We start from the raw sequence: 13,820 nt of genomic DNA, 5'->3' as shown, positions 1-13,820 counted from the left end.
CACTGAACCATATCCCCAACTCTTTTTTATATTTTATCCAGAGATAGGGGCTTGCTGAGTTGCTTAGGACCTTGCTAATTTGCTGAGGCTGGCTTTGAACTCCTTTGATCCTCCTGCCTCGCCTTCCTAGCTGCAGGAATTACAGGCATGTAACACTGTGTCCCCTATCAGAAACTGTAGATAATAAATGTGAGTTGTTTATAGCTGCTTAGTTCTGGAGTAATTTGTTATACAGTAAAGAGAACTTATGGAAAGACTTCTATGACTACTCCATTTATCATTTGGAGAGACAGAGGTGGAGCTTGGGCTTTGCAATCAGACAAACTTGACAAATCTTTCATCCTGGGCATGTTATTTCATCTGCAAGGCTCAGTTTTCTCATTTGTAATACCAAGATAACAATACCTGCATTGCATATGAGCTTTTAGGACTGTTAGTAAGTTCTATAAAGGTATGATACATAGTAGGACTTCATCGTTATGACTTTCATTCCTGTAAATCTGATGCTTGTTCCAATTACAGTGCTACTGATTATGGAATATAAATTTCTTCGCCACTAAAACTGATTTATTATGAAAATTTCACTCGATTTTTGTGTGATAGTACAGGCAGTCCTCCATATCCATAGGTTCCACATCCATGGATTCAACCAGTTGCAGACTGAAAATGTGTTTTTATTTTATAGTGTTGGGGATTGAACCCAGGACCTTACACATGCCAGGCAGGTACATTTCCATTAAGCCTCATCCCTAGTCCCTGAAAAAAAAATTTTTAAACTGCATTTGTACTGGTGTGGTGGCACACACCTATAATCCCAGTAATCTAGGAGGATCATAAATTTAAAACCATATTCAGCAATTTAGTGAGACTCTAAGCAACTTTATCGAGACACTCTCTCAAAATATGTATTTTTTAAAGGGCTGGCATGTGGTTCAATGGTTGAGCTACCTGGTTTCAATCCCCAGAATGGAAAAATAAATAAATAGGTAAAACCCTGCATTTGTGTTGAACACATACCAACTTTTCCTTGTAATTTATTCCCTAAACAATGTAGTATAGCAACTATTTACATAATATTGTTATTAAGTATTTTAAGTAATCTAGAAATGGTTTAACTTTACAGGAAAGATATGCATAGGTTATATGAAAATACTATACTGTTTTGTTGGAAAAGGTGGTTAATGCATGTGATTCCAGCAATTTTGGAGTCTGAAGAAAGAAGATAGCACGTTCAAGGTCAGCCTGGGAAACTTATTGAAACCATGTCTCAAAATAAGAAATAAAAAGGCTTGGATTGTACCTCAGTGGTAAAGTGGTAAAGCACACCTGGGTCTGATTCCCAATACTGAAAAAAAAAAAATCAAGAAACCCCAAATAATATGCTCTTTTTTAAGGAAATTGAACTCTGCAGATTTTGGTATCAGTGGGGGTTCCTGCAACCAATCCTCCTTGAATACTGAGGGATAACTGTATTTATAAAGTACCTCAAAATGTATTACCTCTCAAATTAATGTCTCCATTTTGCAGCTACACAGAGTGGCACACACAAGTAATTCCAGTGACTCAGGAGGCTGAGGTAGGAAGATTGAAAGTTTGAGGTCAGCCCTAGCAACTTATTGAGGCCCTAAGCAATTTAGTGAGACCCTGTCTCAAAATAAAAAGGGCTGGGGATGTAGCTCAGTGACAAATTGCCCCTGGGTTCAATCCCCAGTACAAAAAAAAAAAAAAACAACAACCAAAACAAACAAAAAAGTCTTCATTTTTCAAATTCAGTGCAATACATACTCAAATTTTGGGTGGGTCAAAATTAACTGTGGTGCAGGGGATGGTGAATTACGCAATGTTTGTCATTCAACATCAATTCATGCTGAAAATCTTTTTCTTTTTTGAGATGCTGTTGATCAAACTCAGAGCCTTTCACATACCAGGCAAGCATTGTATTACTGAGCTACATCCCCAACCCCAATTAAATCATTTTACCTCAGAGAAAAAAGACAGTCAAAACAAAATAAAAATAAAAAATAAAAAGCCAGGCATGGTAGCAAACACCTGTAATCCCAGAAGCTTAGGCGACTGAGGCAGGAGGATTGTGAGTTTAAAGCCAGCCTCAGCAACATAGGAAGGGCCCTAAGCAACTCAGTAAGACCCTGTCTCAAATAAAATATAAAAAGGACTGGGGATGTGGCTCAGTGGTTGAAAGCCCTGGGTTCAATCCCAGTACCAAAAATAAAAATATAAATAAATAATAAAAAATAAGCAAATGAAAAATGGAAAAAAAAAACAAAAAAAAGAACTATCAAAGAATCGTTGTTGCTATGTGAATTGACTGCTTTATTTTGGATCTGGTTTTGTTTTTTTTTTTGCTTTTTTTTTTTTTGGTACTGGGGAACTGAACACAGGGGCACTTTATCACTGAGCTCTATATCCAGCTCTTTTTATTTTTTACTTTGAGACAGGGTCTTGCTATGTTATTTAGGGCCTCACTAAGTTGTTGAGGCTGGTCTTGAACTTGCAATCCTCATGCCTCAGCCTCTGGAGCCACTGAGATTATAGGTGTGCACTACCATGCCTGCCAATATTTTGGATCTTGAATATCTCTCAAAGCCCATGTGTTAAAGGCTTGGTCCCCAGGGTAGTGCTATTGGGAGGTGATGGATTTTATGAGAGGTGGATCCTTGGTCTTTCAGTCATTGGTGGTGTGACCCCAGTGGGGATTGGGGGATACCCCTTTATCTTTTTCTCTTCCTGGCCATGAGGTTAGTTGGTGTGCTCTGCCATGTGCTATTCACAACACCCCCACTATAGGCCTAAAAGCAGTGGGTCTACTTGATCTAGATTGGAATCTCTTAAACTGTGAAATAAAATAAACCTGTTCTTTTTATAAGTTAATAATCTCAGATATTTTGTTATATGGATGGAAAGCTAGACCTCATATGAAACCCTTTCTGAAGAGCAGCCTTCCAGACCTGATAGGGCAAGAGAATGTGGGAACATCTTCCTTACTAGATCCTCACGGATACATGGCTCAAATATGGCTTTTTCCTGTACTGAATCTCCCTATAATTTTGTGCTTGCTCATGAAACTTGGCATTCACCCAGAGAATCTTTATGCCTAGACTCACAAACCTAGAAAATAGAAAACAAATGCCTGCCAATGATCATCAAAAATGAACACAAAAAGCATTAGTCTTAGGTTATTTTCTAAATGTATATTTTCTTAGGTATATACAGATAGACCAGGAGAGAGAGAGAGAGAGAGAGAGAGAGAGAGAGAGAGAGAGAGAGAGAGAGAGAGAGAGAGAGAAAGAAAAGAAGAAGAAGGAGAAGAAGAAGAAAAAGAAAGAAGAGAAAGAAGGAAAGAAAGAAAGGAAGGAAGGAAGAAAGAAAGAAATAATTTTTTTCATAGTGTTGGGGATTGAACCCAGGGCCTTTCAACATGCTAGGCAAGTGTCTACCACTGAGGTACATCCCTAGCCCCCAGTTAAATATTTATGGTTTTATGTTGAATATGGATAAGATTTTTATGTTCTTACATCTCATTTTCATCCCCAGCTTAGATACATTAAGCAGGGCATTTTAGAACAATTTAGGACAGTAAATATACATCAAGCTATAGCTATCTATATATCTATATCTATATATGTATATCGTAAAAAATTATAACGGATGAAAAGGGGATTTTTGCTCTTTTCCCTTACAATTTGGTTCTTGAGTTGTATGCCAAAATTGCTTTTTTTAACTTTTAATTTTTGGGCAGTGCTGGGGATGGAACCCAGGGACTTGTGCATACTAGGTAGGCACTCTACCACTGAGCTATACTCTCAGCCCAAAATTGCTTAAATTTTTCCTAATTAAATTTAATATTTCCTAATTCAAGGGCATGATATTATCTGTTCTCATTATCAAAGTGAAAAAAGGATTTATTATAGAAGGAAAAGTAAAATAAAAAGATAGACCTTTTCTTTTTGTAATTAGGCTCCCTATTCTTCCCAAGTTCTGAAACAGATACCTTTCTCTTTTTTTTCTTTCTTTCTTTCTTTATTTTCAGTACCAGGAATTGAACCCACAGGCACTTAATCATGTGTCATGGGGCGCAACTTAAGAACAGACCGATCACCACTGAGAAGTCCAAATTTGAGAGTCTTTATTAAGCCGGACGGCTGACTGTCTCTCACAATGCCCCAAAAAATGGCTATTGGGAGAACAGCCCCGACCATAGGGTTGTAGGGGTTCTTATACCAAAAATCACATTAATCATAAATGTCTGTTGCTATGATTTGAAATTACGCATTAACATCATGAGATCATCAACAGAAGGGGAAGTGGGTCAAAATGACCCTTACCTAGGTACAAACTAAAGAATGGTTACTAACATCTACACAATCACTGTTCACATGGTACATTGTTTAGGAGCAATAGGAATCAAAAGAGAGCAATGTTTCTTTACATAGGAATTATCATTCTGTATTGTTAAACATGTCACACTAAGTAACTGATGATGGGTACAGAGGCGGGGTGTTCCCATGGGAGAAGCTTATTTCCTACATAACATGAAGTCTCAGAGCAAAATGGAGTCTGTTTAGTCATTTCCTTTATAGTCTAGCCTATAACATTCTCATGGAGCCAGATCTGTCGGTCCATCACACATGGAGCCACATCCCCAGCCCTTTTTACTGTATTTTTACAAAATTTGAGGCTGGGTCTCACTAAGTTTCTTAGGGCTTCACTAAGGCACTGGGTTCCATGTCCAACACTCCTAAAAAAATGTGAATGATGCACTCCAAAGGTTCCGACAAACACCCATAGTCTCAGCACAGATTTTTTGTTTTTGTGTTTGTACTGGGGATTGAACCCAGGAGTGCTTTACCACTGAGTTACATCCCCAGTCTTATTTCTTTTAAGATAGGATCTCACTATGTTGCTGAAAAATCTCATTAACATGCTGAGATTAGCCTCAGATTTGTGATCTACCTTCCTCAGCCTCCCAAATCGCTGGCATGTTTCACCCTGGCCTTTTTATTTTATTTTGAGACAGGTTCTTCTTAAATTTCCAAGGCTTATCTTCAACTTGGAATTCTCATGCCTCAGCCTCATGGGTAGCTGGGATTACAGGTGGGCCTGGCTGTTGTAAAGCATTTTTTTGGTAGTACTAGGGTTGGCACCAGATTTTTTTTTTTTTTTTTTTTTTTTTGGTGGTGCTGGGGATTGAACCCAGGGCCTTGTGCTTGTCAGGCAAGTACTCTACCAACTGAGCTATATCCTCAGCCTACCTTTTAATTTTTTGAGACAGCATCTCACTAAGTTGTTCTGCTGTGGATGGAATGTGTTCCACCCAAATGCATGTGTTTTAAAATCAATCCCTAATGGAACAGTGTTGGAAGATGGGACCTCACATTAAGCTACAAGGCTGAAGTGAATGGATTAATGTGTTATGGAGGGAATGGGTTGTTTACCATGGGAGTGGGTACCCTAGAAAATGATGTACTCAACCCCTCTTTCTCTCTCTCCCTTATTTATTTTTTTGCTTTTCTGTTATGGTATGGTGCAGTAAGGCCCTCACCAGCTATTAGCATCTTAATACTGAACTTTCCAGTCTCGAAAACTGCTGGGCAAGTGCTGTACCATCACGAGCAATACACCAAGTCCACACACCCAGTCCCATTCGCACATTCATTATTCACTCATCCAATGCCTCCTTCCTCCACCTTCTCCTCCTCCTTCCCCACCCCTCCTCCTCCTCCTCTTCTTTTTCTTGTTTTGTACTGGGGATTGAATTCAGGGGTGCTTTATCACTGACCTACATCCCCAACCCTTTTTATTTCATTTTTTAAATTTTGAGATGGGATATTTTTAAGTTGCTCAGGGCCTCACTAAGTTGTTGAGGCTGCCCTTGAACCTGTGATCCTCCTGTCTCAGTTTCCTGAGTCACTGGGATTAGCAGTGTGCACCACTGCCCCTGGTTTAACTATATTAAATTAAATCTGTCTATGTATCTAATTTTTTTTTATTATTTATTTGGTACTGGGATTGAACCCAGGGGTGCTTGACCACAGTACTATATTCTCACTTCTTTTTTTGTTTTGTTACCGGGGATTGAACCCCAGGGCACTTAACTTCTGTGCCATATCTCCAGTCCTTTTTTTTTTTTTTAAATTTTGAGAAAGAGTCTCACTAAATTGAATTTGGCAACCCTCCTGCCCCAGTCTCCCAAATTGCTGGGATTACAGGCATGCACCACTATGCCCAAACCCAGTTCTTTCTTTTTCCCTTTTTATTTTTACAGACTGCATTTTTTTTTTGGCGGTGCTGGGGACTGAACCCAGGGCCTTTGCATTCGAGGCAAGCACTCTACCAACTGAGCTATATCCCCAGCCCTACAGACTGCATTTTGACTCACTGTACACAAATAGGGTACAACGTTTCATTTCTATGGTTGTACACAATGTAGATTCATACCATTCATGTAATCATACATGTACATAGGGTAATAATGTCTGTCTCAGTCTACTATCTTTCCTTCCCCCCACCCCATTTCCCTCTACACAATCCAAAGTTCCTCCATTCTTCCTTAACCCCCTGCCACCCACCCCCCATTATGTATCATCATCCACTTATCAGAGAAAACATTTGATCTTTGGTGTTTTGGGATTGGCTTATTTCACTTAGCATGATATTCTCCAACTCCATCCATTTACCTGCAAATGCTAAAATTTTTTTTCTATTCTTTATGGCTGACCAAATCCAGTTCTTTTTACTTTTATTTTTTAAATATTTTATAATATTTTATAGTTATTTATTTTTGTGGTACTGGGGATTGAACCCAGGGCCTTGTGCATGTCAGGCAAGCACTCTACCAACTCAGTTATATTCCTAGCCCTTTTTATTTTTATTTAAAAATTTTGTTGTTGGACAGCATGCCTTTTTCTTTTAATTTGCTTATTTTTATGTGGTGCTAAGGATCGAATCCATTGCCTCACACATGCTAGGCAAGCGCTCTGCCACTGTGCTACAGGCCCAGACCCCAGTTATTTTTATTTTGAGACAGTTTTGCTAAGTGGCTGACAGACTCAATATGTTGGTGAGACTGACCTTGAATTTGGTGATCTCCCTGCCTCAGTCTTGAAAGTTGCTGGGATTATAGGCATGAGTCACCATGCCCAGCCTGGTTTAATGTATTTTAAAAGACAATTCCATAGCAATAGTTTAGAATGAGATGGGTTATTAACTAAATTGCTGTTAAGTTCATCATTGTGGAGTCAAGTAATCAACAAATGCCTGATAGCTGGGCATGGTGGCACACACCTGTAATTTCAGCAATTCAGGAGGCTGAGGCAGGAGGATTATAAATTCCTGGTCAGTTTTGGCAATTTAGTGAGACCCTGTCTCAAAATAGAAAATAATAAGGGCTGAGGGGGAGGTGAATCTCATTGGTAGAGTATCCCTGGGTTCAATCCCCAATATTATAAAAGAAAAAAAAATTGGCTGGTGACTGGTACATCTTTCTCTCTAAATAGAGCCTCTGTAAGGCTGCTGTTCTGCCCATATTATTTACCACAGGGCTGAACTCTGTGCCTGTGAATAATTGTCACTCAAGATATTCATTGATGTCTGGAGTGGTGGTGAAGTGATGAAGGAGGCTGAAGTAGGAGAATGACTAGTTCAAGGACAGCCTGGGCAATTTAGCAAGACTTTGTCTCGAAATTAAAAATAAAAAGGGCCAGGTGTTGGTGCTTACACCTGTAATGCTACCTACTTGGGAGGCTAAGGCAGGCATATTGCAAGTTCAAGGCCAATCTCAGCAATTTAGCATGGCCCTAAGCAAATTAGTAAGACCATGTCTCAAAGAAAAAAAAATTAAAGAGTGTTGAGAATGTAGCTCAGTGGTAAAGCACCCCTTATTCAATTCCAGTACCAAAAATTTAATAATATTAACAACAAATTTTAAAATAATTACATGGTCTGGGCATGGTGTTATAAACCTGTAATCCCAGCGACTCAGGAGGCTGACACAGGAGGATTTTGAATTCAAAGCCAGCCTCAGCAACAGCAAGGCGCTAAGTAACTCAGTGAGATCCTGTCTCTAAATAAAATACAAAATAGTGCTGGGGATGTGGCTCAGTGGTTAAGTGCCCCAGAGTCCAATCCCTGGTACCAAAAAAAAAAAGTGGATTGGCCATATGACTCAATGGTTAAACATCCTGGGTTCAATCTCTGGTACCAATAAATAAGCAAATGAATAAATTAATTAATTAAATAATGAAATGGACTGGGGATACAGTTCAATAGTAAAGTACCCTGGGTTCTATCACCAGTAACACACACACACACACACACACACGCACACGCACACTTACTACTTCATAAAAATATCAAATGTAAATTCATATCCTGAAACTGAATGCTCATTTGGCAGGAAATAAAAGATCCTCTCAATAATATTGCATTAAAGAATGTTTTAGAAAATCATGAGGAGAAGCTATAATTTGCATGAGGAAGCCTTCCTTCCCCCTTACTTAATGCCCAGGAGTTGCTGCTGAAGATAATAATGTATTTTAACATCATGAGTTTGGTTTTGCAACCCATTGAAAATTCTAACTACACTTTCACAATGAAAAAAAAATGTGTAATAGAATGGGCAAATATATTATTATTGTTGTTGTTCTTATTATCATTATTATTATTTGGGGGATTGAACCAAGGGAACAAACATATTAAAATAGGCAATTTTGATTGTCTTTTCTCTCTGAGACTTGAAGGATACTTTTTCTACATTTGAAATTAGATAGCACCTTCATTTTGGTGGTTCAGACTAATAAAGTAGTGAAATTATATACCAACATCGCCCACAGTAAGCCTTGCAGAAACACTTCTTTGGTGAATGATTGTAATTCCTTTAAAAACTTTTCCACCCCCCCGCATTTCCAGTAGTTATCACCCATAATTTTAAGAACAGCCAAGGCGCTTGACTGCGTCTCTGGGGGCCACCAGGGTTAGTTTCTGGTCAGTCCTCCCCTTGGCCTGCAGATGGGGCCCTTCTTATTGTGTGTGAACATGACCTATTCTCTGTGCATTCACATCCCTGATGTCTCTTCCCCTTTTTATAAGGACACCCATTCTATTAGAGTAGGGGTCTGCCCTTATGACCTCATTAGCCATAATTATTTCCTTAAAGGTGCTATCACACACACACACACACACACACACACACACACACACACACACACACACATAGTTTGGGGCTGTGGGTTGTTTGTGGTGCTGGAGATTGAATCCAGGGCCTCATGAATGCTAGGCAAGGGATGTACCACTGAGCTTCAACCTCAGCTTAATGGCCCTATCTCAGACACAGTCACATTTGGAGTTAGGGCTTCAACATAAGAATTGGGTGGAAACACAATTTTATTCAAATCTTTGCAAATGATTCGCCCCAAATGCATTTTTTGTAAATCAATTACAAGGTGTTTTACTCTACTTACTTGTTCTCATTTTAGTACATGATTTATTTCTTTTGGGGAAGTAAATCTTTGGGATGAGGAAAGTGACTCAGAAGTTCACTGGACCTCTCTGGTCACAGACTCCACTGTAGCCAGGCATCTATTTTTACTTTGTGATACCCAAATCACTAGGCTGTTCAGGGATATCACAAGCTGATATTCAGAGTATTAGGGAAGGAGGAGAGATTCCCAGCACTTTTTTAATTTTTGTACTGAAGATTGAACTCAGAGGTGCTTAAGCACTGAGCCACATCCCCAGCCCTTTTAAAAAAAAATAGTTGTAGATGGATAAAATACCTTTATTTTATTTATTTATTTTTATGTGGTGCTGAGGATCAAACCCAATGCCCCACATGTACTATATGCAAGTGCTCTACCACTGAGCTACAATCCCAGCCCTACTTTTCTTGAACTTTAAAGCTCAAATGATCCTTTGCTCTTAGACTCGTGAGTAACTTGGAGTACAGACACTTGTACCACTGCAAATGGCAAGTGCCCACCATTGGTTTCTCTACCCAGCATCCCAATACCCTATATGCACATATTTAAAATAATAATCTTGAGGCTGGGAATTTGGCTCAGTGGTAGAGTGCTTTCCTACCATAAATGAGGTCCTGTGTTTGATCCCCATCATAAAAAAATATATAATGTAATAATGTTAGCCACATGTGGTGGCACATGCTTGTGAATTCCAGATAGTAGGGAAGCTGATATAGTAGGATCATAAGTTCAAGGCCAGTCTGGGTAGCTTAGTGAAACCCTTTCTCAACACTAGAAAAAAGGGAAGGGAGGTGGCACATGCTTGAAATCCTAGTGGCTCAGGAGGCCGAGACAGGAGGATAACAAGTTCAAAGCCAGCCTCAGCAATTTGGCAGGGTCTTAAGCAACTTAGCAAAACTCTGTCTCAAAATAAATATAAAAAAGGGCTGGGGATGAGGCTCAGTGTTTCAGTGCCTCTAGGTTCAATCCCTGGTACCAAAAAAATTGGAGAGAGAAGGGAATGGTGATGTAGCTCAGTGGTAAAGCATTTGCCTATGTGTGCATGAAGCTCTGATTCAATCCCCAGTACCACAAATAATAATAAATAAAATACTCTTTCTCAGGACTATAGGTCGGCTTGGGTTTTCAGTGGTGGAGGCAGCACTGGGAACAGATTTTGAGTTTCCAGTCTAATTTTAGGAAAATGTGTCCTGCCTGTTGGAGGTAAGGGCCACAAGGCTGAATATTCCTAAAATTTTGGGCACCAAGTTAAACTATCAATATTCCTTCCCTTTCAGCATGTAAATAACCCAGCACTGTAACCCAAGGCTTCACTATTCTACTATTATCATCTATGTCTGTATCCATATGGATATGTTTATTTATATGTATTCTTTTATGACACATGCACATGGTATGTATACTTTATATTTTTACATATGTGCAGTGTAAAAATTGCAAACTTCAAAACAAGTAACTGGCTACATCACCTAGATATGTATTAAATAATACATGTCGATTGTGCCAACCCTGTTCCACCTGACCAGGTCTACTGCTCCAAAACCATGAGTTTAAATATGAGAGAAACAAAGTATTTATTTTTCAAAAATTTGTCAAAGGTCCAGCCATTTTTACCATACATTTATTTATTTCCAGTACTGGGATTAAACCTGGGGGCACTTTACCACTAAGCTACATTCCAGCCCATTTTATTTTGAGACAGGGTCTTACAAAATTGCCCAGGCTGACCTTGAACTTTGAGATCTTCCTGCCTCATCCTCCAGTATAACTGGGATTACAGGTGTGCAGTGCCATGCCTGGCTCATTTAGAGCTTTTAGAAGGCTTTAAACTTTGTACCTGTTTTGTCAGAGGAGTAAAACTCACATAACTTTAGAACACTATCAAAAGAGCACGGGTTATTCATTTTGCAATTTGTTTTGTGGGTATTTTGTCGTTTTTCCTTTTTTCTTTCTTTCTTTCTTTCTTTTTTTTTTTTTTTTTTGAGTGTGTGTATGTGGGTGGTAGGTGCTCTACCACTGAGCCACAGCACCACCGCCTTTTAAAAAATTTAAACAGGGTCCTGTTAAGTTACCCTGATCTGAAACTTGGCGATCCTCCAGGTTAAGTCTCCAGTTGCTGGGATTATAAGCGTGCACAACAGTGTTCAGTGAGATTTGTGGTTTGAGACAACCAGTTATCTACTGTGAGTGTCCCACTAGCAGATCCAAACTCAAAACAATACTATTTGTTTTGAGACTAAAAAATAAATGAATTTAAGAACTTTTTTTTTTTTTTTTCTTTTCTTTTCAGGTAACAAAACCAAACTGGGCTTGTTACAAAGGTTAAGATGGTAATGCCCGGTTCAACGGGTATCACACCCTGACGTGTACCATCACTAACTTCCAACAGTAAGCACCCTTTTCTGCTCCTTCACAGGTGAATAATGCGACACAGTGAGGCACCACTGGAGGTCACTCTCTAGAAAGAAACCCACGAAATACCGGCATTGACGGATGGTGGGCGGACTAGCACCACTACACATGCTCCGAAGCAGTGACTAATGGGAGCTGGGCGTGCAAAGAGTGTGGGTGGGGCTTTATGCGCATCAATTCATTCATCCACCAATCAGAGCCCGCAATGGTCCCACCCCTGAGCCAATTGTCTGCCAGGCTGCGTTGAAAGCTGGTTCAAAATTTAAAAATAAAGGGGTGAGAGGATAAAATGGCAGTTGTGAAAGAGGTTGAGGGCTGACAGAAGAGCGAGATTCGTCCGAGGCAAGTGTCAGTAGACAGGACAGGACCAGGTCTTGGGACAAGCAGGCCCGTTCCTGTACGTGAAGGAGACATTCCTTCACTGTATTCCGTACTCCTTCCCCAGAAACAAAATGGTACATTCCAAGATGGCCGTCCTTTGGTAGTGGTATCATCCTGAGTGCGTTCTTCTCCACGCCTGGCATGGCTGCTTCCAGGTTGTATCACTCCTGAGGTCACACAGACTGGGGAATGTACACACTTGGGGTCACACAAGGACCGTCACATGCTTGGGTGTGCACGTTTCTAAGCACACAGACTGAGGTGTGAGTATTTTCTAGAGGCTACAAAAATTGGTTACAGGGAGAGTTGGTCAGACCAGAAAGTGTGGGGAGGGGATTGACTGGATGGGAGATGCTGGGCAAAAAAAAAGTGATATTTCTTTCATCCACTTCACTCAGCTCTTTTGTTAAAAAATGCATAATTATGCCTTATCAAACTCTGTCCTAATTACTTTACACGAATGATCTCATTTAGTCATAACAATAACCATAACTACTATTATTATGTTCACTTTGTGGATGAAAAAAACTGAAGCACTTAAAAGTTACCAGAAGGTAAAGCTGAGATGGGCTGTTCTGGAGGGCTTCACACTGTAGTTTTAATCACTTGGCCAGCACTCCCACCTCAGTTCTGGGGATCAAATCCAGGGCCCCACACATGCCAGGCAAGTATTCTAATACTATACCAACATACTATACTCCCAGTACACTGAGGCATTCCTTTTTTGTTTTGTTTTGTTTTGATTTTGAGACAGGGCCTTACCAAGTTGCTGAGGCTGACCTCAAATGTGATCCTGCCTTGGTCTCCTGAGTTACTGAGATTACAGGCATGTTCCACCATGTTAGGCTTACACTGAGCCATTCTTTATAGATGTCTCTGCTTTTCTGTGCTAACCCAGTCCTCACCTACCCCCACCAGGACTGGGATCCCAAAGCACCATTTGTCCATGTCCTCAGTGAACAGTATGTTCAATTCTATGATAGGAGGCTGGACCCCTGGCACTCATGAGTTGTTTCTTCTAATTTTCCTCTGGTAGGGGAAGTTAAGGAAGGACTGGGAAGCCTTGTTGGAAGAGGACAGTAGATACCTAAACCATTTTCTACTCATTGCATGCAGGGTCTTGTTCTAGATGGGGGCATACTGCAGTGAACAAAACAGACAAGGTTCTCTTCCTGCCTGCCCTGGAGATGTGTTTTGGGATTCCTGATAGGCATATTCTAGTCACCATGATGATGCCTTGGCATTCAATGGACATGGGCCTGATTTTGGCAGCAGCTTCACACCACCAAGACTTGTAACATATATGAATGCCACTTCAGGATGGTAAAAAAGGCTTCCAGCCTGGTGAGGTGGCACACATCTGTAATCCCAGCGACTCAGGAGGCTGAGGCAGGAGGATTGAGAGTTCAAAGACAGCCCCAGCAAAAGTGAGGTGCTAAGCAACTCAGTGAGACCCTGTCTCTAAATAAAATACAAAATAGGGCTGGGGATGTGGCTCAGTGGTTGGGTGCCCCTGAGTCCAATCCCTGGTAC

The 13,820-nt window shown here is 40.2% G+C and overlaps 1 long non-coding RNA gene across 1 annotated transcript in view; it reads left to right on the top strand.

The window, feature by feature from the left end:
* LOC306650659 overlaps positions 1 to 13,820 on the top strand; it is a 24,227-nt gene extending 10,407 nt beyond the window's left edge. Inside the window, exon 2 of the long non-coding RNA XR_013760984.1 lies at positions 11,911 to 13,820. This is a non-coding gene — a long non-coding RNA (uncharacterized lncRNA). The remainder of the gene's footprint in view (positions 1 to 11,910) is intronic.

The sequence above is a fragment of the Sciurus vulgaris genome (assembly GCF_902686455.1).
Source record: "Sciurus vulgaris genome assembly, chromosome: X".
NCBI lineage: Eukaryota > Metazoa > Chordata > Mammalia > Rodentia > Sciuridae > Sciurus > Sciurus vulgaris.
The sequence above is the reverse complement of the archived record's forward strand: the minus strand, read 5'-3'. Positions and strand labels throughout refer to the sequence as shown.